General features: G+C 42.5%; 1 protein-coding gene and 1 long non-coding RNA gene across 6 annotated transcripts in view; one reads left to right on the top strand and one right to left on the bottom strand.

Annotated features, from left to right (window-relative positions):
• Positions 1-6,369, bottom strand: part of SLC35F5 (solute carrier family 35 member F5) — a 55,343-nt gene extending 48,974 nt beyond the window's left edge. Inside the window, exons 1-4 of one of the 5 annotated variants that reach the window (XM_077830590.1) lie at positions 6,216-6,364; positions 5,257-5,432; positions 4,551-4,619; positions 2,749-2,822 (exon numbers count right to left, since the gene is read on the bottom strand). The gene's annotated coding sequence lies outside the window, so the exon portion shown is untranslated. Of the gene's footprint in view, positions 1-2,748; positions 2,823-4,550; positions 4,620-5,256; positions 5,433-6,215 lie in introns of all 5 variants that reach the window. The other 4 variants (XM_077830592.1, XM_077830589.1, XM_077830593.1 and 1 more) reach the window with 4 other exon arrangements.
• Positions 6,370-6,668: 299 nt separating this feature from the next.
• LOC144272301 (uncharacterized) lies at positions 6,669-13,761 on the top strand. Its single transcript, XR_013347535.1, has 2 exons — positions 6,669-6,724; positions 12,425-13,761. It is a non-coding gene; the product is annotated as an uncharacterized LOC144272301 (long non-coding RNA).
• The last annotated feature ends 10,306 nt before the right edge of the window (positions 13,762-24,067 follow it).

The following is a 24,067-nucleotide window of genomic DNA, read 5'->3' as shown; positions in this document are numbered from 1 at the left end:
TTCCCCCCATCCACAAGGTTTGTTACTCTGTCAAAGAAAGCTATCAGGTTGGTCTGATATGATTTGTTCTTGACATATCCATTCTGATTGTTACTTATCACCTTATTATCTTCTAGATGCTTGCAAATTGATTGCTTAATTATTTGCTCCATTATCTTTCTGGGTACAGAAGTTAAGATGACTGGTCTGTAATTCCCTGGGTTGTCCTTCTTTCCTTTTTTATAGATAGGCACTATATTTGCCCTTTTCCAGTCTTCTGGAATCTCTCCATTCTTCCATGATTTCTCAAGGATAATTGCTCAGATATCTCCTCAGTCAGCTCCTTGAAATAAACTTGTTTGTCTTAGTGGTTGGCTGAACAAGAAGTAAGACTGAGTGAACTTGTAAGCGCTTTAATTTTACACTGTTTTGTTTTTGAGTGCAGGGTTTTTTGGTACATAATTCTACATTTCTAAGTTAGACACTGATGATAAAGAGATTGCACTACAGTACTTGTATTAGTTGAATTGAAAAATACTATTTCTTTTATTACAGTGCAAATACTTGTAAGAAAAATAAATATAAAGTGAGCACTGTACACTTTGTATTCTGTGTTGTAATTGAAATCAATATATTTGAAAATGTAGAAAACATCCAAAAATATTTAAATAAATGGTATTCCATTACTTTTTTAAAATCGCGTGATTAATCGCAATTACTTTGTTTAATGGCTTGACAGCCCTAATTATTACTCAAAGTTCTGTATTCGTATGTCCAGTAAGGAATCTATTTGTCAGAAACATTTCCTGAATCTTTTTTGTTGTGTGTATTGTTACAGACATACTTGCTAACAGATATTTTGAAATAAAATACCAAAATAATTGAAACTGTCGTGTTATTTTGACAAATAAAATATGCAGAATTTTACAATATTGTGCACAGAATTTTTAATTTTTGGCACAGAATTCCCCCAGGAATAAGACATGCAACGTATGCTGAATCACTCTAATAAGCCAGGCTAAGAGGCACTTGCAGCATACTTTGAAGATGAAAGCCTTATTTGTTTATGCATTCTGGAGGTCAGAGAGTCCAGATCCACTGTAGGTTGCTACCCACAGTGACCTAGCATGCACACTATACTTGCTGATCACTTTACATTTACTATGCAACCCTGTGGCAGGGTTTTTCAGAGAGCAAAATCTTTTTAATAGGTTAAAATAATTATACACATATACATGCGCAGAAACTACATTAACCTATGCTATTGGTATCAAACATCTTGCCCACCTTAAGTATTTTTCCAGACGCATAACAGAGTCAGACTCTGCAGAACATGACTTGACATACCTGTCTTAGTCTATGTCTACACTGCAGCTGGGAGGTGTAATTCCCAGTTCAGGCAGAAGTAAACACCCCAGTTCTGCTTGAGCTGGCATGCTAAAAATAGCAGTGAGGCCATAATGGCAGAGGTGGTAGTTCTAGCCAGCCAACCAAGTGCATATCTTGGTTAGGGTTGAACTCAAGCAGGTAGCCCAAGTCACCACCCACGCCATCGCTGCAACACTAGTGCATGTACTTCTACCCAAGATGAGAATTCACCTCTGAGCTGCACTGTGGATGGACCCCTTACATAAATTTGAGAGGTGTGAACTGCCTCATTTATACAGCTAGGATGATACACCTACTACTTTGAAGCTAAATAAATACAGGTGCAGTTTTATGTTTATGTGATTTACGCACACAATAGCAGTAATTGTAACTGAACACACCAGCGACCAAACAGAGGGGGAAAACAGACACTGGTCCCAAAACTGCCCTCTATCATTTCCATCCACAACCCATTGAAGTTGAATGCAACAGTTTACTTTTCTAAGGGTAGATTCTGTTCAGTTATACAGCTTTAGCTCTCATTTAAGTGCACAGGAGTTGTACCCCATGTACTACAGTGCAGAATTTGGGCTACAATTTAGTTACTGCATAAGGACCGTATTCTACCCTCTATCACTGTGCAAACCTGCCTTTGAGCTAGGTTCCTACAAGGTTCTGAGCACTTACAACTCCATTCAAAGCCTATTATCGTCAGTGGGAATCTGAAGACAATTTAGCATCCTACCTTTGAACATCAGGACCAAGAACAAAGATTAAATATATATTGCAGCCCTCTCACAGAATGTGTCTGACACTCCTGCCCGGTTATGTGCAAGCTCCTGTGGTGTATGCATGTTGTGAGATGGAGGTGACAGCATGCAACAGATCATATGGTTTTTGTCTGGTTGGTTGTTTTTTTAAACCCAAACACAATTAAACAAAAGATATACTTCAAAATTGTGCTGAATGTCCCTCTTTTCTTTGTTATTTGAGGCAAAACGTACTGCTTGTCTAAGACATATTTACAGATTCCAAGGCCAGAAGGGACCACTGATCATCTATGTATAACATCTGTCTATAACACAAGCACTGAGCTTCCCCAAAATAATTCCTGGAGCATATCTTTTGGAAAAAACATCCAATTTTAATTTTAAAATTTTCAGTAATGGAGAATCCACTATGACTCTTAGTAAGTTGTTCCAATTATTCTCACTGTTAAAAATGTACGCCTTATTTCCAGTCTGAATTTGTCTAGCTTTCAACTTCCAGACATTGGTTCATTGCATCAGCAACAAAAATCAGAATTCCTTTATATGTCATCTTTACAATAACAGTTAAATATGCTTCAAGACCACCTTTGTTAATAAACACTTTTCAACAGAGGCTGATAGTTTTCCTTACCATTTAGACCATATTAGGGCTGAGATTGTCATCTTGTGGAACCATTTTTTTTCAGCCAGTTACGTGCAGGCCTTCTGCAGAAAGCCAAAAAGGAATGAAAACTTTAGAACACCCCTTTCCAACACCTTGTGAAGAGTGAAAAATCCCAACTCAGTGGTGTCTTTCCCCCTCCCACCCACATTAAACTATTCTCAATCACTTAATTTTAGGTAGAGATACTCCGCGTTAACAGCTGATATTCAAAGACATAAATGCCTTTATTGTATGCAGTGTTATTGTAGCTGCATCAGCCCCAGGATATTAGAGAGACAAGGTGGGTGAAGTATCTTCGGTTGGACCATCTTCTGTTGGTGAGAGAGACTTTTAAGCAGAAGTTGGTCCAATAAAAATACTACCCCAATCCCTGGACGTTTAAAATGATCTCACATGTATTTTCACTTGGCTACCTACATTTGGATCAATGGGCTGGAATGGCCTTATGCTAATTCACAAAACGTAGAACACCATTTTTACTAAGATACATATGCCAAAAGTGTATTTAGAAGGTTAGTAAGTATGTGTAATCCTGCAAGCGTCGTTCCATTTGCAAGAAGTCCCATCATCTCTGACAGCAAAGCCACATTAGCACCACATGTTTCTCTAAAGATTATCACTATTCTCAATTTATAATACAATTTAATAGTGAAGGCAGAACAATATGATATCTCTGAGAATATGAAGTAATCAAATAGCTTGTTGATCATAAGGGAAACTGCTTTATGAACACAAAAATTGCTAAACCAGTGTATATACTGCAGACATTCTACGTAAAAGCTAGTCCATGACAAAGGCACCTGGACAGCAGCTCAATCACAACAGATTGAATTTTTTTTTCCAGTCTTCACAGTTCTGCACCCACACCACAATCTGGGCCAACATGAAAACAACTCTAAAATGTACTGACTAATTGAACACTAATTGAACACTGCCTGTTCTCATAAGTGAATGTGTCAAAAGAGACTTGAAATATACTGGCCTTCAGTGGATTCTTATTTCACTCACACCCGTGAAGTATATGGGTCATATGATGAAGACACAGAAATTATGTTTTAGTTACAACCAGACAATGAATAGAAGTGGATTGACTAATCATTTTAGTGCCATCCTTCCAATTCTAGAAATACCTATTAGTCAGCTAGGACAAACGTATAAAAAAAATATGAGGGTACCAATCTCAGGGAGGTTATATAGAAATGGTCAGCCTTTGTATTGACTAACTTGTGTCTCACTGTTTTTCATTTGATGGCACAAAAGTCAAAAGCAAAACAAACCGGTGCATTTTGTGCAAATAATTTTGAAAACATATAGGGTTTTATTTGTTGTCCTTTCTATTACCTCAAGAATTCACTTCCATAACAACTGATCACCATACTACATAGGAATAGCAGGTGGGGGTGGTGAGGACTTCCTTCAAATAAGACAACGGCAATTTTTAAATGAGATGGGTGGGACACTTTCCGAGCGATACTGCAATCACTCAAGGTCTAATCCCACAGTCCTTACTCAAAGAAAACTCCATAAAAAGAGTAGACTCCTCCACAAAAATCCCCTTATCATGAAGTAAAGCACAGGTTATCGAACCCAAGTCTCATATGCTGGTGCTGAGTATTGTCACTAGTCTACCACACCAGCCCAAATAAAAATTAATTAAAAAATAGAAGACCAAAATACACACAGAAAGCATTTTGTTTTGAATTAGCTAAAATAAGCTCAATTATTTTATCTCATGAGACATGTGGAGTCCAACAAAAGGCAATACTCACTTGAAAACAGTACCTCCATGACATCAAAATGTTCTGTATATAAATAATAGTAGAGCGGGTTCCCAGGATCTAAAGAATAAGAGGAATACTTGAAAAAAATATATATCTAAATTCTCATACAAGTGTCAGAAACATAAATTTTCAGCTATATTGTAATTTGCAAGTGTGAATAGAAATGATATATTACATGGTGTGTTTAACTATTAACTGACAATTACTGGAATAAACCGACCTTGAACTCCACAAGTTCAAACATTACGAAGAGATCACACAGAACACTTGTGTCTACGTAGCATCTTCCATATGGAAGAATCCTAAAACTTTCCTGTCTAACTGACAAACCTTACACACATATAACTTCACCCACCACTGAAGGGCAGACACCTTTGCGGCAAAACAGACAACTGGTAACATTACACAACAATTTTGAATACGACATGTACAATATAAAATTAATACAGAGGAATTTTAGTTAGGAAGAACATAAATTACCCAAATGGAATTTGGCCCAAACATCAGGCAGTTTCACCCACAATTGTGAAAAGTACTAGGGAATCTTTAATAACCGCTCAGGACCTCACTTTTACCTCTCATCTGATCAATGGTGTCCCCGAATAACATGCTGGACCATGCATTTAATACACACACAAGGAAGAATATCACCTACTGAATTATCAGAAACATATAAGCATTTCTTGGAAATCACCTGTCCAATCCTTCTTAATAGGAGAGCAAAAGAAATCAGCTTGCAGCGGGGTAGACAACTACACAGCAGTGGTGAGATCAAGTCCAGCACAGTCTCCGGAAGTACTCCTCACCCTCATAACTGTGGTAGCCTTACACATTTGGGAACAGGCACAATGCTGCACTTCTAGAGAGACGCTTCCAGGGTAGGGGTTGGATTCTGTTTCCTTCCCCCTCCACCCACTCACTCTAGGGATGGGGGAGAGAAACAGGAGACCTCCCCCCCCCAAATAAAAACCTCCCACTCCACAGTTGGGAGGCAAAGGAAGAGACCCTCCCCCCAACACACACATGGCTGCGCTGGGGATGGGGAGAGAAAGACAACAGTTCCCCTTCCCCCGCGCCATTCCTCCACTCCGGGGATGGGGAAGAGGGACAGGGGCAGCCCCCTTCCTCGGCAGACACCCACCCAACTCTGGGGATCAGGTGGGAGAGAATGAGACACCCCCCGCTCCCTCCCCACCCACTCTGGGGATGGGGGGAGGGGAGATAGCCTCCCTTCCTCCGCGCGCGCACACCCCCCACTCTGAGGGTGTGGGGGAGAGAGAGACAGGCCCCCATTCCCCACCCCCTACTCTGGTGGTGAGGGAGAGGAGACAGCTCTCCCCCCCCCACGAAAAGTGGATGTGCAGGGGAAGCTAAGCCCCCCCAGTGGATCCCGGGGGCAGAAGGAAGGTGACAGTGGGGGGAGGCGGCGAGTCTCCCCCCACGGAGAGGGAGGCTGGTCAGGGGAAGACGACCTGGGCAGGCTGGGCACCGCCCCCACCCTCACTCACGGACGAGGGGGGCGAGAAGGCGAAGAGGCTGGTCCCTTCCCCCACTGACACCCCGGCCAGGGTTTAGTCGGGGCGCCCCGAAGACGGGGCATCGGTTCCCCGTTCGGCTCCGGGCCGGAAGCCCTTGCTCGGGTCTCGCCGGTACCTGTGTGCGGCAGGGCCCGGCCCCAAGACCCCTCCGTCCCGCTGCGCGGCCCGCTCCTCTCCTCTAAGATGGTGGCTGGCCCGGAGTCGCAGCTGGGCCGCGGCAAATCCATCCCAGAGCCAGCGAGCGAGAGCCAGCGCCCCCCACCGGCCAGCCGCGCCGGGCCTCCATCGATCTGCTCGGAGAGCCACTCGCCGGCCTGCTGCCGCTCCCAGAGACGCCGACGCGGCGGCGGCGGGGGGCGAGAGGCGGCGCTGGCGACGGCCGGGGCAGGAGCGGAAGTGGGGGGAGGAGAAGGCGGAAGGGGCGCGGCTGGCGAGTGAAGGGTGTGAGGGCGCGCCGGTAGAGGCAGCCGCGCGCCGGAGGGGGCCGTGCAGCGGGGTGGGGTGGGAAGGGAAAGAGGGGCGGAGTAAGGGAGGCAGCGTGGGAGGGGTGCGAGTGACTCGCCGGCGGCGGAGGCCCGGGCCCATGGAGAGCACAGGCCAGATCTGCGCTCAGCGGGCTGTAAAGTACGTAAGGCATGGGGGCGGGGTCTCCTCTAACGCGGTGTGTGCTTGTTTCAGCGTTAGGCCCTATGGGCAAGGTGGGCGCGAGCCTTGAAACTCACCCCCCCCCTCCATAAAAAGTTCTGTAATTTATGGGCAGCCCCTGAGGCCTGAAAGAAAAATCCCTTTGAAAAGAAGAGAGACTTTAATAATTTTTTTATTCACAATTTTTTGCTAGCTAAAGCTCATCCTTTTTCATTCTGCTGCTTGGTGGGCACATATTATTTACAAAAACAACAAGGCGTAGTTGTAGCACCTTAGGGACTAACACATTTATTTGGGCATAAGCTGTGGCTAAAACCCACTTCAAAGCTTATGCCCAAATAAATGTGTTAATCTCTATGGTGCCACAAGGACTCCTCGTTTTTGCTGATATAGACTAACATAGCTACCACTCTGAAACATTATTTACAATTTACCTTGTTGTGTGATCATGCCATTACTTTTTTCTTGTGAAGATGACTACACAGAGATATTTTGGACATCTAGAGTAGGCTTTTTCCTGATAGTTCTCCACTATTGTTACCACCAGTGGAGTTGCACTGATGCTAGCAATGGCACATCTGACCACCTGCATTAAAGTCACCATGGCATCTGTCAGCTCAGAAAAGGTCTGAGCTGCTAATTGTGCTGCTCTCCAATAAAAGCTAGTTCTCCTACTGTTGCGAACTCCTGGAAAGTTGAATGCATAGTGACCATGGTGGGAGATTTTAAGAAAATATGTCCACTGTAGTCAAAGTTTGTTGCGAAGGGTAGTGTAAGTTACAAAGACTAGCTATAACAGGGTCAAATGGTTATACTACAAACAACTATACTGGTAATTTGCAATTTGATGTCAGATTTCATTTACAGCCCAATATGTGGAAGAACTGTATTTTATTGTTAAAACGTGCCCATTTCTTTATGTATTGTGGCGTTTAAGAATGCAGCTGGCATTGTTCATTGCTTTTGTAGTGGAGCAGCTTAATAAATACATAAATGTAAAAAATATTAACAGTATAACCCAAAGTCTAATAAAAATAAAATTGAGATACAGTACAACTTCAGTTCATATGCTTTTATGCACTTCCTTGCAATATGTGGGAGATAGACTAGATGACCGAATCATTTTTTTTCCCTCCAATCTCTACCTTCATTATTAATTTTATGTTGCTGCACTCCCATTATTCTAGATGCTGTACAAAACACATAACTCAGTCCTTACCCTGGTTCAGCAATATAACTTTACTAGATTTATAAGATAGGTGCTTTATAAATTTAAATAAATAAAAGTTTTGCCTTTAAGGCATTGTTTTATGGTATCAGGAATACTGGCTCAGTCAATGTGCTTTACAAACTTGCTGAAAATACTTATTAGGGATTTAAGACTGAGTGGTCCTGCTGATTTTAATGTACTTAAGACCTAATTTGTATCAAGCGTTTGCAAAACTGGGCTATTAGCATATAGCAAGAGAATCCCCTAATAAAAGATGTTCCAGTTAAACTAGTGAATGGTGAACAATCCTTGTACTTAGAAGTCCTCTGACCAAGCAAGGAAATAGAGTATTAACAAGTCAGAGATGTAGGGAGAGCAGAAACAATAGCATAATGTAAGAGATTTAAAAATTGAAATTTGTTTTTCTGACCCACTGATATAGCACTTTTTGTAATCAAGATATTTCAATTCTTTAAGTACTAGTACTGCAACAGTCATGTTGACAAGTGGAGCAATCTTTATGTACTCAGCAACAGCTCATGCAAGCAGGAACATTAGAACCTTTCTTATTGACAGATAGAAAGTTGGCCAGGACATTAGTCTTATCTCCTACTCAAGTTTCATATGATCCGTGATTTCCACTTGGATGCCAACTAAGATAGGCAAAAGGAACAATGACTTAATATCTTCTCTGAAAGCTGTCGTGTCAACCAGCAGTTCTACACCCTGTTTCAATGAGAATGAGCCTAAATTCTAATCTAGACAATCTTGAAATGGGAAATGGTAGCAAACAGCAGTTTTACCCATCTATTAGAAGACTAGTTCCAAAAGTTCAAACACTAGAGGATGTAGCCTCTTCTCTCCTCTCCAAACTCCAGGCAGAATTGAATGGGAGAGCCACAGAGGAACAATTGTAGTTCCCTGATTCAGAGCTGCCTGGCCCGGCACAAGTTAGAACTTCAGAGTCAACCCTGACATGCTAGATTAGAATTAGGTGTAGTGGAGTTCTAATCCACCATGCCTCCACCCTAGTACCAGTCTTGCCAACAGTCTCCCTCTGACACAATCTTTAAGACAGCTAGGGGGACGGCAGGTACAAGAATCAATAGAGTTGCTTCTGCTGGCAACGTTCCCATTGCTCCTAGTGTGATGCTGTGGCCAAAAGAGCTAATGCAGTCCTCAGACACAAACAGGAGTTGAGACGTTATTTTACTTCTGTATTTGGCTCTGGTTCAGCTGCTGCTAGAATACTGTGTCCAGTTCTGGTGTCCGCAATTCAAGAAGGATGTTGATATATTGGAGAAGGTTAAGAGAAGAGCCACAAGAATGTAAAGCATGCTTTCTAATCCTTTAATCATCGATAAACACAAGGAGCTCAGTCTATTTTGCTTAATAAAGAAAAGGTTAAGGGGTGACTTGATTACAGTCTGTAAATACCTACATGGGAACAAATATTGAATAATGGATTCTTTAATCAAGTAGAGGAAGGTATAACACAATCTAATGGCAGGTGGTAGAAGCTAGACAAATTCAGACAGGAAATAAGCTGTGTGTTTTTAACAGAGTAATTAACCACTGGAACAATTTACCAAGAGTTGAGGTGGATTCTTCATCACTGACCATTTTTAAATCAAGATTGGATGTGTTTTTAAAAAATTTGGTCAAGGAATTATTTTGGGGTAGGTCTATGGCCTATGTTATATAAAAGGTCAGACTAGATTATCACAATGATCCCTTCTAGCCTTGGAATCTAAGATTTCCCCTGTGCTGGGAGAATTCTCCACAGGCTATCCATTAATGTAATGCCAGTTTACAATGTTTACATGGAAAAAGAGGGCTTTAGTGGACCAGAGAGTCTGCCCTGTATGTTTGTGTCAAGGTTCCTTCCCCACTCTGAACTCTAGGGTACAGATGTGGGGACCTGCATGAAAACCTCCTAAGTTTATTTGTACCAGTTTAGGTTAAAACTTCCCCAAGGTACAAACTATTTTCCTTTTTCCCTTGGACTTTATTGCTGCCACCACCAAGTGTCTAACAGATATATAACCGGGAAAGAGCCCACTTGGAAACGTCTTTCCCCCCAAAATCCTCCCCAAACCCAACACCCCCTTTCCTGGGGAAGGCTTGATAAAAATCCTCACCAATTTGCATAGGTGAACACAGACCCAAACCCTTGGATCTTAAGAACAATGAAAAAGCAATCAGGTTCTTAAAAGAAGAATTTTAATAGAAGTAAAAATTAAAAAATAATCACCTCTGTAAAATCAGGATGGTAAATACCTTACAGGGTAATCATATTCAAAACATAGAGAATCCCTCTAGGCAAAACCTTAAGTTACAAAAAGACACAAAACCAGGAATATACATTCCATTCAGCACAGCTTATTTTCTCAGCCATTTAAACAAAACAGAATCTAATGCATATCTAGTTAGATTACTTACCAAGTTCTAAGACTCCATTCCTTTTCTGTTCCTGGCAAAAAGCATCACCCAGACAGAGAGAACCTTTGTCCTCTCCCCCCCAGCTTTGAAAGTACCTTGTCTTCTCATTGGTCATTTTGGTCAGGTGCCAGTGAGGTTATCTTAGCTTCTTAACCCTTTACAGGTGAAAGGGTTTTTCCTCTGGCCAGGAGGGATTTTAAAGGTGTTTACCCTTTCCTTTATATTTATGACAGTTTGTGAAACTGAATTAGGAGGACACCATATAGCCCGGATTTATCAGGAGTGTCCTGGTTTGGAGAGAAAGTTTTATAATTCCTACCAGTTCTAGGAGATTTGGTCAGCTGCCTGTGCTACTGTAGCACCGTTGTGTTGTGAACTCCCACAGAGCAGCACTACCTCTGGCTCCCAGTAGAAGCTGACCGGCTGTTTAGTCTGCTTTGACCACCTTTCAGCAAAAGAATGAACCAAGTAGCTTTGATGGAAGAGATGGGAACCAGTACATGGGTCCCTTTCATAATCCTTTCAGAATAGTGTTATATTGAAAGATACAGATGAGTGAGAAGCAGAGGGAAATAAAAGAGGTAACAGAAAATTCAGAGAAGCGGGACAGTTTACAGACAGAAGGACCAGAGAAGAAAGATAGGACTTGAATGTGTGTGTGAGCTGCAAGTCACCACACATTTAAAGTAATGGCATGTAAAAACCAAAGAAACAACTCCCCCCTCAAAATATTACAGGACTCATCTGTTTAATTATCAGTACAAATGCCAGTGTGCCCGAAACCTAAAGTTTAGCTTTCAAATATATATAGTTGTCCACTAGCCAATGCACCTTCTAGACAAGACACAAAAGGAAACATCAGAAACTATTAAAAATACAAAGTGTCTGTCCTTTTTAAAAAAAGTACACCAGCATAGAGTTAGATATAAAGCCAGATTCTTCTCTCGATAGATAATCTGCAATGACTAGAATGAGTTATTACTGGTTTACTGTAGAAAGGAACTGGGCTTACAGCATGTACACTGTGATAACCTCACACAGTTCGATTGGAAAGTGACTAATGGAATCCTGAACAAGATGTTAGTTTTATTTTAAAAAAATGTAATTTATTAAAAAATTTAACTATAGCAAATTGAGTGGGAAGGCAAAGGCAACTGTAAAATCTTCTAGGAAATCATTTCAAATTTGGTACATGGGTGGGAGGAATTGCTACTGACAATTTTTCAAAAAGCTAATTTCGTGCATATTGCATGGTGGTAAAAGTGAACATCAGATCATCCACACTTCACAAGCTATTGAAATAGTAATCTATTTTGTCTTTCCTACAGTTTAACTATTACAATTATATACAAATTTTAAATTAAAAGATGTAAAGTAACATTTGATCAAAATAGCCTCCTGGATTCATGTAATTGTGGACCTTGAATGATTTCCTGTATACAAACTAAAACCACTTTGTAGAAAGAAAAAAAAGAAAAAGAAATGACATTAAAAAAGTTTCAGTATCAGTCAAACTGTCATTTTATTCACCTGATCCTTTATTTCCTACTTAGGAAAAACTTCTGAACTTATTATTTTGTAGTAGAGTAGCACCAACAGGTGCCAAACAAGATAGAGCCCAATTGTAGTAGGTGATATACAGACACATAGCAAGAGACAGTCCCTGATTGATTACAATCTAAATAATAGAGATAAATGCAACAAATTATGTTCTCAGTTACATCCACAGTAATTATAATCTGAGTAGTTAAAATGTGTGGCTGAATGATTGTGTGTTGCTCCATCCCCCACTGTGTTCTTCCTTCAAGACACAATTACCAAAAATGACTGGGATGGTACTTTCACATGAAATTTTGACCGCTCAAAATTTTGCATGCACACTGATTTAGAAGTGAATTTCCCAAGGCAATCTGGAAAAAGTGTGGACTCCTGATAAGGTGCTTTTTGTGAAATTGTGAGAACATGAAAACATGTAAAATGAGCTGACAAAAAATGTGCATCTACTTTAATAAAGCATTTTTTCCCAGTTTTGCACAGATCCTTACAACTTTTTACAGAAGGAAAAAAACTCAGGTCCAGAAAGCATATGACTCACCTAAGGTTAGTAAGAAGCAACGCCAGGAGTAGAGCCAAGGAGTTAAGATTCACAGTTCCTGATCTAATCACTAGACATACTGCCTGTTAATAGTGATGCCTGTCATCTTTACTATTTCATACTATAGATACTTTGAAATTACTCATAATATCTATTAAAACAATAGATGAATATTTCAACTATATCACAATCAAGGTGCATACACTCTAAGAAAGAAGAGTAGGGGACCAGATAGCTGCACTGCAGTAGCTTTGTACCACTGTTTTGAAGCTCCCATAGCTGACCACTAGTGGTGGAAGGCCCCGGTGCCCTGGACTTTGGTGGTGGAAAGTTCACCTGTAGGGGAAGGTGAGTTGTCATGGCATAAGATCCACAGGTACTATTCTGCCATGTGCCCTGCAGTTGGTAAATACAGTGGCTAAACTGAGTGGCACTGGCAAGTACAAGGGCATAGCCAGGCATCTGGAGAGAAGGTTGCTCTAGCGTATTCTCAGCATCCTCTGATTAGCCACCTTGCAGAACTTCAGCCATAAATTAAAGCTGCCTTTCTCATAATAGAAATCCCAGTGGAGGCATCAATGATGAGAACACCTGTCATTCCACAGATGTGTGTTCCCTTGTCAGGGTTTCAGAAGGGTATGCAATTTGCACTGCCCTGCAGCAGCAGGGGTGAAACAAACCTGTGAATGTTTTGTTTTAAAACAACTCTGTCTGAGAGGCATGCAAAGAGTAGAAAACTACAGTTTGAGTTGCAGTGCCAAACTTCTCCCCTTCACAGGATGAAACACTTAAGCTGTGGTTCTTCAGGGGGTTGAAAAAAAAAAATGGGTCAAACGGTTGTTGCATTTGTTTGCAACTAAGGCCTGGTCTACACTAGGGGGGTGGGATCGATCTAAGTTACACATCTTCAGCTAAGTGAATAACGTAGCTGAAGTTGACATACTTCGATCTACTCACCGCAAGGTCTTCACTATGGTGAGTCGACTGCTGCTGCTCCCCCATCGACTCCGCCTGCGCCTCTCGTGCCGATGGAGTACGGGAGTCAACGGGAGAGCATTCAGGGGTCAATTTATCGCGTCTAGACTAGATCTGATAAATCGACCCCCGCTGGATCGATCACTGCCCACTGACCCGGCGAGTAGTATAGACATACCCTTGGAGAGGTCACAGGACTTTGGCTGCATTTTTAGCTGGTAGTGAACTTCTTGGCTTTCCATCATAAAATCTCACATGATGTCTAAACTGCATTAAAATTGTTTGAATGCTTCATTTCTTCTTTATAAAATTATTTCAGTTTTAGCCGAGTATGAATTAAAGACTGGGGAATAGCATTCTTGGGAGGAGAAATTGCCCTCTTTTCATGTACATTCCAAGTATTTTCTGTACTGCATTTTTGTGTACTTCGTATTTAACTGTGAACAACATTTGATTACATTTTAGAGATAAACATAAAAACAAAAACACTACTGTATATCCAGCCAAGGTAAAAGTATTTCTACATCACAACACCACTACAATCCTTGTATGAATGGAAACACCTTTATCAAGAGTGAGTTTTAGAAACTGGAATGACAAAAATTTTATCTTAATAGTAATAAAAAGTGATGGGTTTTATTCCTATTGATTCTATTCATGAGAGTTCTGCAGTTGTCTTCAGTGGGAGTTGGATCAGGGCATTAAGGTATATCTCCCCTGCACAGTTAATCTGGGTGATTGGCAGTCAGGTCTGAGCACCCAGGATATCTTAGCCCAGATGTAAGAATCCCCACAGCAAAGCCGTTCCTGTGTCCTTGCTGTTTCTGCACTTGTCCATATATGTCTGGGGACATATCCCATGGTTCTTTCTACTGATGCACTCCAGGATTCTTTCCCTGTCAATTGTGTAAGAACTTTTCTGTACTTTGCGGGAAATTGTGGAAAAGGCATGTGAATAATTCCATCTGTGTTCAGTAAAGCACTTCAATATGTGCTTAACGTCCACTGACCTATCAACCCTAATGGAAAAAGAAAAAAAAACTGCAGGTGATTTGGTATACCTTTCAGAGTTCCCAGGTTCTGATTTGTGTTAAATTGGGTACAGGTTATCTGTTTTGCCTTACACTGCAAAGTGGTAAGAAACATCATTACTCAAAAATGTGTGGGCGGGGGGTTTTTTAAATAAAACTAATGCTCACCATGAAATGCAACAAAGGAAAATGTTACAATACACACAAGAAGCAATGCAAACAGTTTTGGCTACGTAGCTTTCTCTGAGGCATAAAGCATGGGGATTAGTAAACAAAATTAGCTTTCTTGATACTCAATCTTCATAACTGTAGAAAATGAAACTAGGATTGAGAGTGTTTTATGCTGTGCTGTATGCTATGGAACACAGTTAACACACATTAGTCAATAGTATTATTATAAAGCGACATCACACTTGTCGCCTCAGTCTCCTTACTCTTGATTTATAGTATGTAAGAAAAACAAGTATCCTAATTGGTAATGGATTTTCCACAACTGAAAATATAGTGACATTGCTGCCATCCAATTATTTTCAGTATATAAATAAAAAACTTTAAAAACCAACCAAAAGCTTAACCATGCAAAACTAAAAATGAATGAAAAAAAATCAGACATTCACAATACTTTGAATCCAGAATTTACAAAGCTATCTGTAAAAACCACAGTCTGTGGGAATGAGCATAAAATGGGGCTACCTACAATCTGTGGGCCAGATTTTAAGTCTCTTGCATACATTGGTGCAAAGTTACTCGAGTAGTTTAATTATAGCTAATGATACTACTCACATGAGTGACGGATCACTGTTTTGAGAAAAATCTGGTCTCAGGGTATGTCTACACTACGAAATTAGGTTGATTTTATAGAAGTCAATTTTTAGAAACCGATTTTATACAGTCAATTGCGTATGGCCACATTAAGCGCATTAAGTCGGCGGAGTGCGTCCTCACTACCGTAGTTAGCATTGACTTACAGAGCAGTGCACTGTGGGTAGCTATCCCACAGTTCCCACAGTCTCCGCTGCCCATTGGAATTCTGGGTTAAGCTCCCAATGCCTGATGGGGCAAAAACATTGTTGCGGGTGGTTTTGGGTACATGTCGTCAGGCCCTCCTCCCTACCTCCCTCCGTGAAAGGAATGGAAGACAATCGTTTCGTGCCTTTTTTTCCTGGGTTACCCGTGCAAATGCCATACCACGGCAAGCATGGAGTCCGCTCAGCTCATGGTCACCGTATATCTCCTGGGTGCTGCTGGCATTGCTACACAGCAGCAGCTCCTTGCCTTCGCGGCAGATGGTGCAGTAGGACTGATAGCCATTGTACATCTCCTGGCAGACTTCGGTGAGGTCGATCAGGGGTGCCTGGACAAACATGGCTATTCTCGTCTTAGAGCACCGAATGGGAGCCAGAGACTCCAGGTCATTCTCTGCTTTAAGTTTCATCTCATGAAAATTCAGTCCTGCCTGGAATATCATGCGAGCTGGAAGCTTCTGCCTCAGGCTGCTCTCCCAGCCGGCAGCACCGTGCAGTCAACACCTAGTCCAGCCTACCCCTTGCTCCCATGGCTCATGAAGCCTGGACAGTAGTAAGGAACAGTTCAACTATAGGCTGAACAAGTGCAGAATGGTGGTAGAATGTGCCTTTGGACATTTAAAAGCTCGCTGATGCTGTTTGCTGACTAGGTCAGACCTCAGTGCAACCTACATTCCCATTGTTATTGCTGCTTGCTGTGTGCTCTGTAATATCTGTGAGTGTAAGTCGGGGGGGGGGGGGAGAGGAAGACATTTATGATGGGGTGGGAGGTTGAGGCAAATCGCCAGGCGTCCAATTTTGAGCAGCCAGACACCAGGGTGATTAGAAGAGCATAGCAAGGCGTGCTGAGCATCAGACAGGCTTTGAAAACCAGTTTCATGATGGGCCAGGCTTTGGTGTGACAGTTGTATGTGTTTCTCCTTGATACAAACCCACCCCCTTTGTTGATTTTAATTCCCTGTAAACCAATCACCCTCCCCCCTTCGAAATAAAGTGACAATTTTTTTGAAACCATGCATTATTAATTTAAAAAAAAAAGAGAGAGAGAGAGATAACTGACAAGGTAGCCTGGATGGGGTGGGGGGGGAAGAGGGAAGGACAAGGCCACATGGTCATTCAAACAGTTTGATTTTTAGTGTGGCTACAATAAGCAGCCTTCTGTTGCTTGGGCCATCCTCTGGAGTGGAGTGGCTGGGTGCCCAGAGCCTCCCCCAGCCATGTTCTTGGGTGAGGAGGCTATGGAACATGGGGAGGCGGTTATACAGTGGATGCAGCGGGGATCTGTGCTCTTGTTGGCTTTCCTGAAGCTCCAACAGACTCTTCATCATGTCGGTTTGCTCCCCATTAGCCTCAGCATAGCGTCCTGCCTCCACTCTTCATGCTCACTGAATTCTTTCCTGGCCTCTGCCAATGCATGGAGGCATTCAGTAAGCTGTGCCCTATCAGTGCGGGAGGACTGCATGAGCTTGGAAAACGTGTCATCACAAGTGCATTTTTTTCGCCTTCTAATCTGCGATAACCTCAGGGATGGAGATGATAGGGGGAGCATAAAAACATTCTACGCTCTACAATTCTGGGGGGGACAGCATGGTCACCTGTGCTGCTGAGCTCACCACACTGACCAAACAGGAAATGAAATTCAAAAGTTCCCAGCACTTTTCTGTGTACCTGGCTAGTGCATCGGAGTTCAAAGTGCTGTCCAGAGCAGTCACAATGGAGCACTCTGTGATAGCTCCTGGAGACCAATACAGTCAATTTGCATCTGCACTACCCCAAATTCGACCCAGCAAGGTCAATTTTAGCGCTACTCCCCTTGTCGGGGAGGAGTAGAGAAGTCGACTTAAGAGCTCTTTAGGTCAACAGAACAGGGTTGGTTGTGTGGACGCAGTCATTTTTAAATCGACCTAATGCAGCTAAATTCGACCTAACTCCATAGTTTAGACCAGGCCTTAGATTGGAGGCCAGTTCTGATCCTCTTACTCATACTGAGTATCTTACTCTGTAGCTAGCCCCATATAAGTGAATGGGGCTATTTACAGGATAAGTAAGGATGCAGAATCTGACATATTTCTGAGGCATATTGGAGGGCCTGATTATTATACCCTTATTCATGATGAAGAGCATGTTACTCCTTGATTAGTCCCATTGGGACTACTTGCAAATACTGTATTACTCAAAATGAATCAAAATCTGACCCCTCAGTTATTGGTAACTGACCCCTGGTGTAGGTGCAGATGTTTCAGGATAGTTTAAGTATCCTCAGAAGGAAGGCTTATAAACACGAGAAACAAAGGAACACACACTTCTATGTTTATTCCCACAGCTCCAGCAATGACTTATTATAAAGAGACGTAGGGCATTAGTGAAGAACATTCTAAAGTTAATTAAACTGGTCATTCACTTATTGGGCCCTGTGACAGGGTTCTACTCACACTACTGGCACTTCCTACCAGTCACTCGAGGAATTAGCTCTCGACCGCTGCGGAGCACCCTCAATGCATGGTGTCTGGCCTCATCGTTTGCTCTGCTGCCCTGGGACCCGCGTTGCTCCCTGCTCAGCAACAGCTGTTTCTGGTTACTGCCCTCTGACAGTACCCCTTAGTCCATCCTCACCCCCTTGTGTGTGTGTGGGGGGGCAGGTTAACAGCAGTCTTCCAACTCACCCCTGCTGCAGTGGCCAACCACAACCCCTAAAGTCTAGCTCCTCTGCTCAAGGAGCCAATTGCAGTCTATCACGGCCACTCCTCCTTGGCCAGGTGCAGTACAAGGGGAAAGGGCAGGACCCAGGCCCACCCACTGCTCTGGGTTCCAACCCAGGAACCCTCTAGTGGCAGCCTCTCCACCCTCCTTCTCTCCCCTCATCTGTCCATCCTCCCTGGGTCACTTCCCCTCTGACCCCTTGCATCCTCTAGGCCCTTCTGGTCAGGGCCTGCAGTCTAACAGGTATCAGGCTGGAACGCTGCGCTGCGCTCAGGAGACAGACCTTCCCCTCTGAAGATCTGGGAAAGACTGACTGTGTCTTTCCTGGACAGCCTTTATATAGGGCCTAGACTGGCCCTGATTGGCTCCCCCACAGGCCTTCGCTGATTGGCTGCCGTTCCGCACAGCCTCTCTGGCCTGTTGTAGCCCAATCTTGCCTGGGAGGTGGGGCACCCCCCACCACAGGACAATGGTAAATTGTGTCTGGAGACACCATTATTTTGTTTTATTTATGACAATCTGTAACAACACAACATGCAATGGAGGTTTTCTTATGGTAAATGACTGCTCCTGAAGTTTAAAAACATCTAACTTTGTTTTAGATATCTTTTATCCTTTTGGATTTCCTTTTATTTTTGGATTTATTTTTGGTACAAGTGGGGATACAAACCCTTTCTATTGTGGGTATTTAACATTATTTTTATCATGCAGCATGTAAGAATACGATTTAGAATATCTAATTTTTAAAAGGCCTCAACAATATGGCTTAGTCTACATTAGAAAATCCTACTGTGTTTCACAACTAGAATCAAATATGGCTGTTCCAACCAACTCAGACAGTGGTTTTCCTGTTGATGTAGACAGGATAAACTGAGTTCAACTCCTGTTTTGACAAAACATTTCTATCGGGGTTAACTATGATTTCTTACAATGGATGTTGAACTTGATTGAACTTTTCTCACCAGAAATACAATTACAGTACTGTCAACATTAATTGAAGAGGGCTAGGGCACGGATAATTGGGAGCCAAGTTTGACACCCATTGCCAAATATGGTTAGATTTTGTAGTGTAGACACAGCCTTGAAATGTATCTTCCTTTCTTTTCTCCTCATCATACCAAAATAAAAAGGGAACTTCTAAGATCTTGTTAAGATTGGGAGCAAAACTATTCTAGCCTCAACTATATTTAAATACAATTATTGCTAGAAGGGTATTAGCACAATTTCCCTGAAAAAAAAAATTCCACCAGAAATTTTGTTCTGAGAACTGTCCTAGCCCAATTATGCCATAGGCTACTTCTTTCTAAGTACTGTGTAGCATGATTTTATGAAATATTCTTACACAGTTAATCACCAAAATAACCTAGGTAACACCATTTAGAGAAACCATCTAGAATCCTTCAGGAACATGTATGCTAACGCTGACATTATATTCTGAAAATTGACACTAAAAATACCTTCAAAAGTAGGGCCAGATTTCCAATTAGGCACAGTAGGCATGTGCATAGGGGCACTGGCATTCTAGGGGCACCTAAAAGTTAGGTTAAAAGTTAAAAAGTTAATATATATGCAGTTAAAAGTGACTTTCCCTGGGAAAGAGATGCTCCCTTCATCCTGCTACGTCCCTTCATACTGCCTTACAGGGGGGCACAGCTCCCCTGTGGGCGGCCTGGCCAGGCTCCTGGTATGGGTTGGTGTCTGCCCAGTGTGTGGGGCTGGAGCAGGGTGAGCGTCCAAGTCAGCCTGCCTGGGGGCACTGTAAGTCTCAGCCAGGCGGGATGGCTGCTGAAGATACTGGGAGCGTCCCAGCCCCTTCCCAATCTCCGCCACCCTGCTGCCTCCACCCCGTGCTGGAAAGCTAGAGGGACAGGTGTAGCCATTCACTTGCAGAAGCAGAGCCGGAGCACAGCTGCCGTGCCAGGCTGCAGGAGGGACGGAAGATACCTGGGGACAGCTTGCCATGGGGAGAGGTACAGTCTTCCCCTTGCGCCTTGCCTGGGGCAGGTGGGTTGTGCCCCGGCTAGGGCTGGGAGCGCCATATGTGGCAGGACTCGTGCGTTCCTGGAGAGGCTGTGATCTGGCCACTCCTGCTGCTCTGGGGCTGCTCCGCCCGTGGAGATGGGGGCTAGGGGCGGGCATCCCTGCTTCGAGGGGCTGCTGTGGGGAGGAACAGGGCCAGTTCTGGGGCTGGGGAGGCAGAGGCAGGGGAGAGTTTCATTTTTTATGGAAAACACAAAGGTTGCTGTAGGCCAGGCAGTTGTTGAAGATGCTGTGCCTGTGGGCACGTAAAGTGTAAATCCGGCCCTGATCATAAGGTTATATATTTCTAGTCCTTTAATGAGCCTATGTCAGTTTTGCTCACTTTACAAGCCAAATCATTTTTTTCTGACTGCCAGATCTGGAAGCTCTACCTGGAAACTTGAAAGTATCTTGCAAGTCAAGATGTAGCCTTGCTTGCTTGTGCATCATAACTAGTAATAAAGATTCTGCAATTCTGTTGATGCATGGGTGACAATAGTATCTAGCTCAGTCTTTCGTAGCTGTTTAGGCTCTGCAAGACTAACCAGGCAAGTAGTAGTGCAAGCTTATTTTTGCCAGTGAAATAAGACATAATTCGGAATACTCACAAGGAGCCATTCTGCTGCATAAGAAGATGTTGCTTGTCTGATCACAGCCAAACTGTAAACATGATTGTTACTAATATGAGTCTGCTCCCAGTGTGAACAAAGTGGGGTCTATTTGTTATAAATAGGAGACAGCCAAAAGCAAAGAGACATGCACCCTTCTGCTGTGCTGGGAGCATTCCAGCAGCAACTCTGTTTATTCGCTGACAGGAACTTTATACATGAGCAACAAACAGTATATTTGCTATGAGCAATCACAGGGTGGCAGCATAAAGGTAAAAGCACTACATTTAATGAAATTGAATGAATATTTGAAGTATTAAGTGGGAATTAGGTGGTACACAGTGTTTGTGCTGGCTCTCTGCACAGGGGTGAATTTTACCCTTTGTAAGGACACGACAGAGAGGAATCTAGTTATCTTTGTGTTCATTATTTGTTGCATTGTTGCTCTAAACGTGAGCACTTTGAACATGACCATACTGAATGAGATCCCGAGGATTCCTCGCTGTTTTACCACCCACAATGCCTTTAAACCATATGCCTTCTCTGTGACTGCTGCTATAGTTATTCCCAGATCAACCAGTAGCATTTCAGCATTTTGCATGTGCATTCTTCTTGGAAAAATCAGCAAATGTCACATAAATATCAGCGATGAAAGTCAGAGCTGACCAATGCAGCTCTGACTTATGTAATTTTCAAATTTGTACCATAACAGTAGCGGTAGATACTCCTTACTTTCTCACAATAAAACAAGTTTGGGGCGGAACCTTAGATCGGGGTTATATTGTATTATTTTTTTTGGTTATCAATAAAGGCCAATCTCAGGAAAGGGGCATACTTGGACACTAATTCAGGGTCTCTGTTCTTTGTTGCAGATGCGATAGAGCAGGGGTCGGCAACCTTCAGCACACAGTCCATCGGGGTAATCTGCTGGCAGGCCGTGAGACGTTTTGTTTACGCTGACTGTCCACAAGCACGGTCTTCCAGTGGCCATGATTCGCCATTCCCAGCCAATGGGAGCTGTGGGAAGAAGCACAGGCTGCAGGGAAGTGCTGGCCGCTGCTTCCCACAGCTCCCATTGGCCGGGAGCGGTGAACCGCGGCCACTGGGAGTTGCAGGGGGCTGTGCCTGCAGACGATCAGCATAAACAAAGCATCTTGTGGCCCACCAGCAGATTACTCTAATGGGCTGCATGCCAAAGTTTGCTGACCCCTGGGATAGAGTATCAGCTAATTCATAACTGGTTTCCTAGCATTGGAAAGAGAAAGGTTTACTTTAAAAAGGAATTAATTGTGGGACAATATTGAGTCTAGTGGTGTTATGCCAAGACTGGGGAAGTCACAAGGTTTTGTAGGTTTTCCAGATTTTAAATTTAGGAGTGGAGCGTAATTGAGGGAGGTTGTGGAAGGCGCTATGGGTACCATTGTGTCTCTCATTCTCCATGCTGTAATGATGTATCTTTAGTTGCTGTGATGCCTTAGGACTCAAAATGGCATATTATTTTACCATTGCTCCACTGAAAGTGTCAGGGTAGGAACTGCAGGCCAAGGAGAGAAGAGAGTAGCATTAGGTCTGTGCAGCTGAGGAGGTGATCAGGGAAGACAGAACTTCTCTCTTCTCCCTTGCAAGTCTGAGCAGCTGACACAGAAGGAACTCCATGTACAGAACAAAGAGCTCCACATAGGGTCCATAAGGATACCACATGACAGCCAGCAAAATTTCAGAGATAGGGAGAAGAACTGATAGCCATTTTGGGACATCCCAATTGTCCAGGCTTATCTATTACCTGACAACATTGTTAAAGGAATAAAGATATAGTGGCATGCAGATTCCTTCTGTCTCAACAAACACACACGTGAATCAAGAGCACAGTGTCATTAAACCTTTGCTATTTAAATATTCTGTGAAATTAACTGGAGAGAAGATTGCATGAGGAATAAAGTGAAAAGAAAATTCTCTTCACATGTAGTTTTTCTAAGTTTGCATGATTAAGTGTATCATCAACTTCTTCTTCTTCTTCGCCACTTCCCTATTTGGGGTCTTTGGACTTCTTCCAAAACTCACAATTGGATGTCTAGCTATCCTGCATGTAGTATTTGCAGCAAAATGTAACATAAACCTTGCATGTTATTTTTTAGGTTCTTGCCATGTAAGGAAGCAATCACATTTGAAATTCCAGGCTGCACGTAATTGATCGTCTGTTTAAAGTATACAATTTTTGATACAATAGCAATGACAATGTCCAATGTACTAGATTCTCCTCTGCCAGAGGTTCTGACAAGGGCTTGGGCCCTTTTCTCACTTTCCTCTAGCTGCTAACGTTCCTATGTTGGCTGGCTTGAAACTCTAGCTGTTGTTGCTGCTTTTTTTCTGCTTCTTCATGATATTACAGATTGCCTAATTTCCAATAAGCTTTGTTAATAAAGTATTTTTACTCACAGACTAGAGAAAGCACAATAAGAAAGAGAAAATCATTGTGACAGGACAAATTTAGGACTTAGACTTTATTGTAAATCTAGGGGAAATTATCTTTTGAGTGATATATGGCATTTCTTACAACTCATAGTCTAGAAACAGTTATGTTCCTATATTCGGAATGTCCAGATGATATGCAATTATACACACATACATACACAAACCTACGTTAAAAGAACATTATTAGGGATGCAAAGTCAAATACTCAAAAATTGGGAAATGCCAGAGTTAAGGTCACCGGTGCAACCTTAATTTGCCCCTCCCTTGCACACACGTATTATGATGCAGTCTTTAATTACATGATCACATTTTGTTTTTTTCCCCACAAACCTCTACCTCATTCAATGTACAGAGTGGACAGTGCTCACTTAATGCTCAGCAATCCAATATTTTATTTTCTCCTAATTGGGCAATATGTGGCCCAGTGCCTTATTTACTGTTCAAACCCTGCTCTGAAGACAGAATTATTAGTTTCCTTTATGGGCTTTTCTGTGATGCTCAGCACTATAGTATCTGATTGCTTCACAAATATTAATGCAATCATTTTCACAATGCCCTTGCAAGATTAGGGGAACTGAGATAGAGAAAGATTAAGGTCCAAAGTATCCACCTAATATTGGGTGCCCAATGTGAGATGTATAGGACCTGATTTTTCAGAAGACTTAACATTAATCCTTTGTATGTTCAAACCACAGTTTCTGTTTACTTCATTTATAGCTGTGAGTGCTCAGCACTCCTGCCAGTC

The sequence above is a fragment of the Eretmochelys imbricata genome, chromosome 11, assembly GCF_965152235.1.
Source record: "Eretmochelys imbricata isolate rEreImb1 chromosome 11, rEreImb1.hap1, whole genome shotgun sequence".
NCBI classification, from domain to species: Eukaryota; Metazoa; Chordata; order Testudines; family Cheloniidae; genus Eretmochelys; species Eretmochelys imbricata.
The sequence above is the reverse complement of the archived record's forward strand: the minus strand, read 5'-3'. Positions and strand labels throughout refer to the sequence as shown.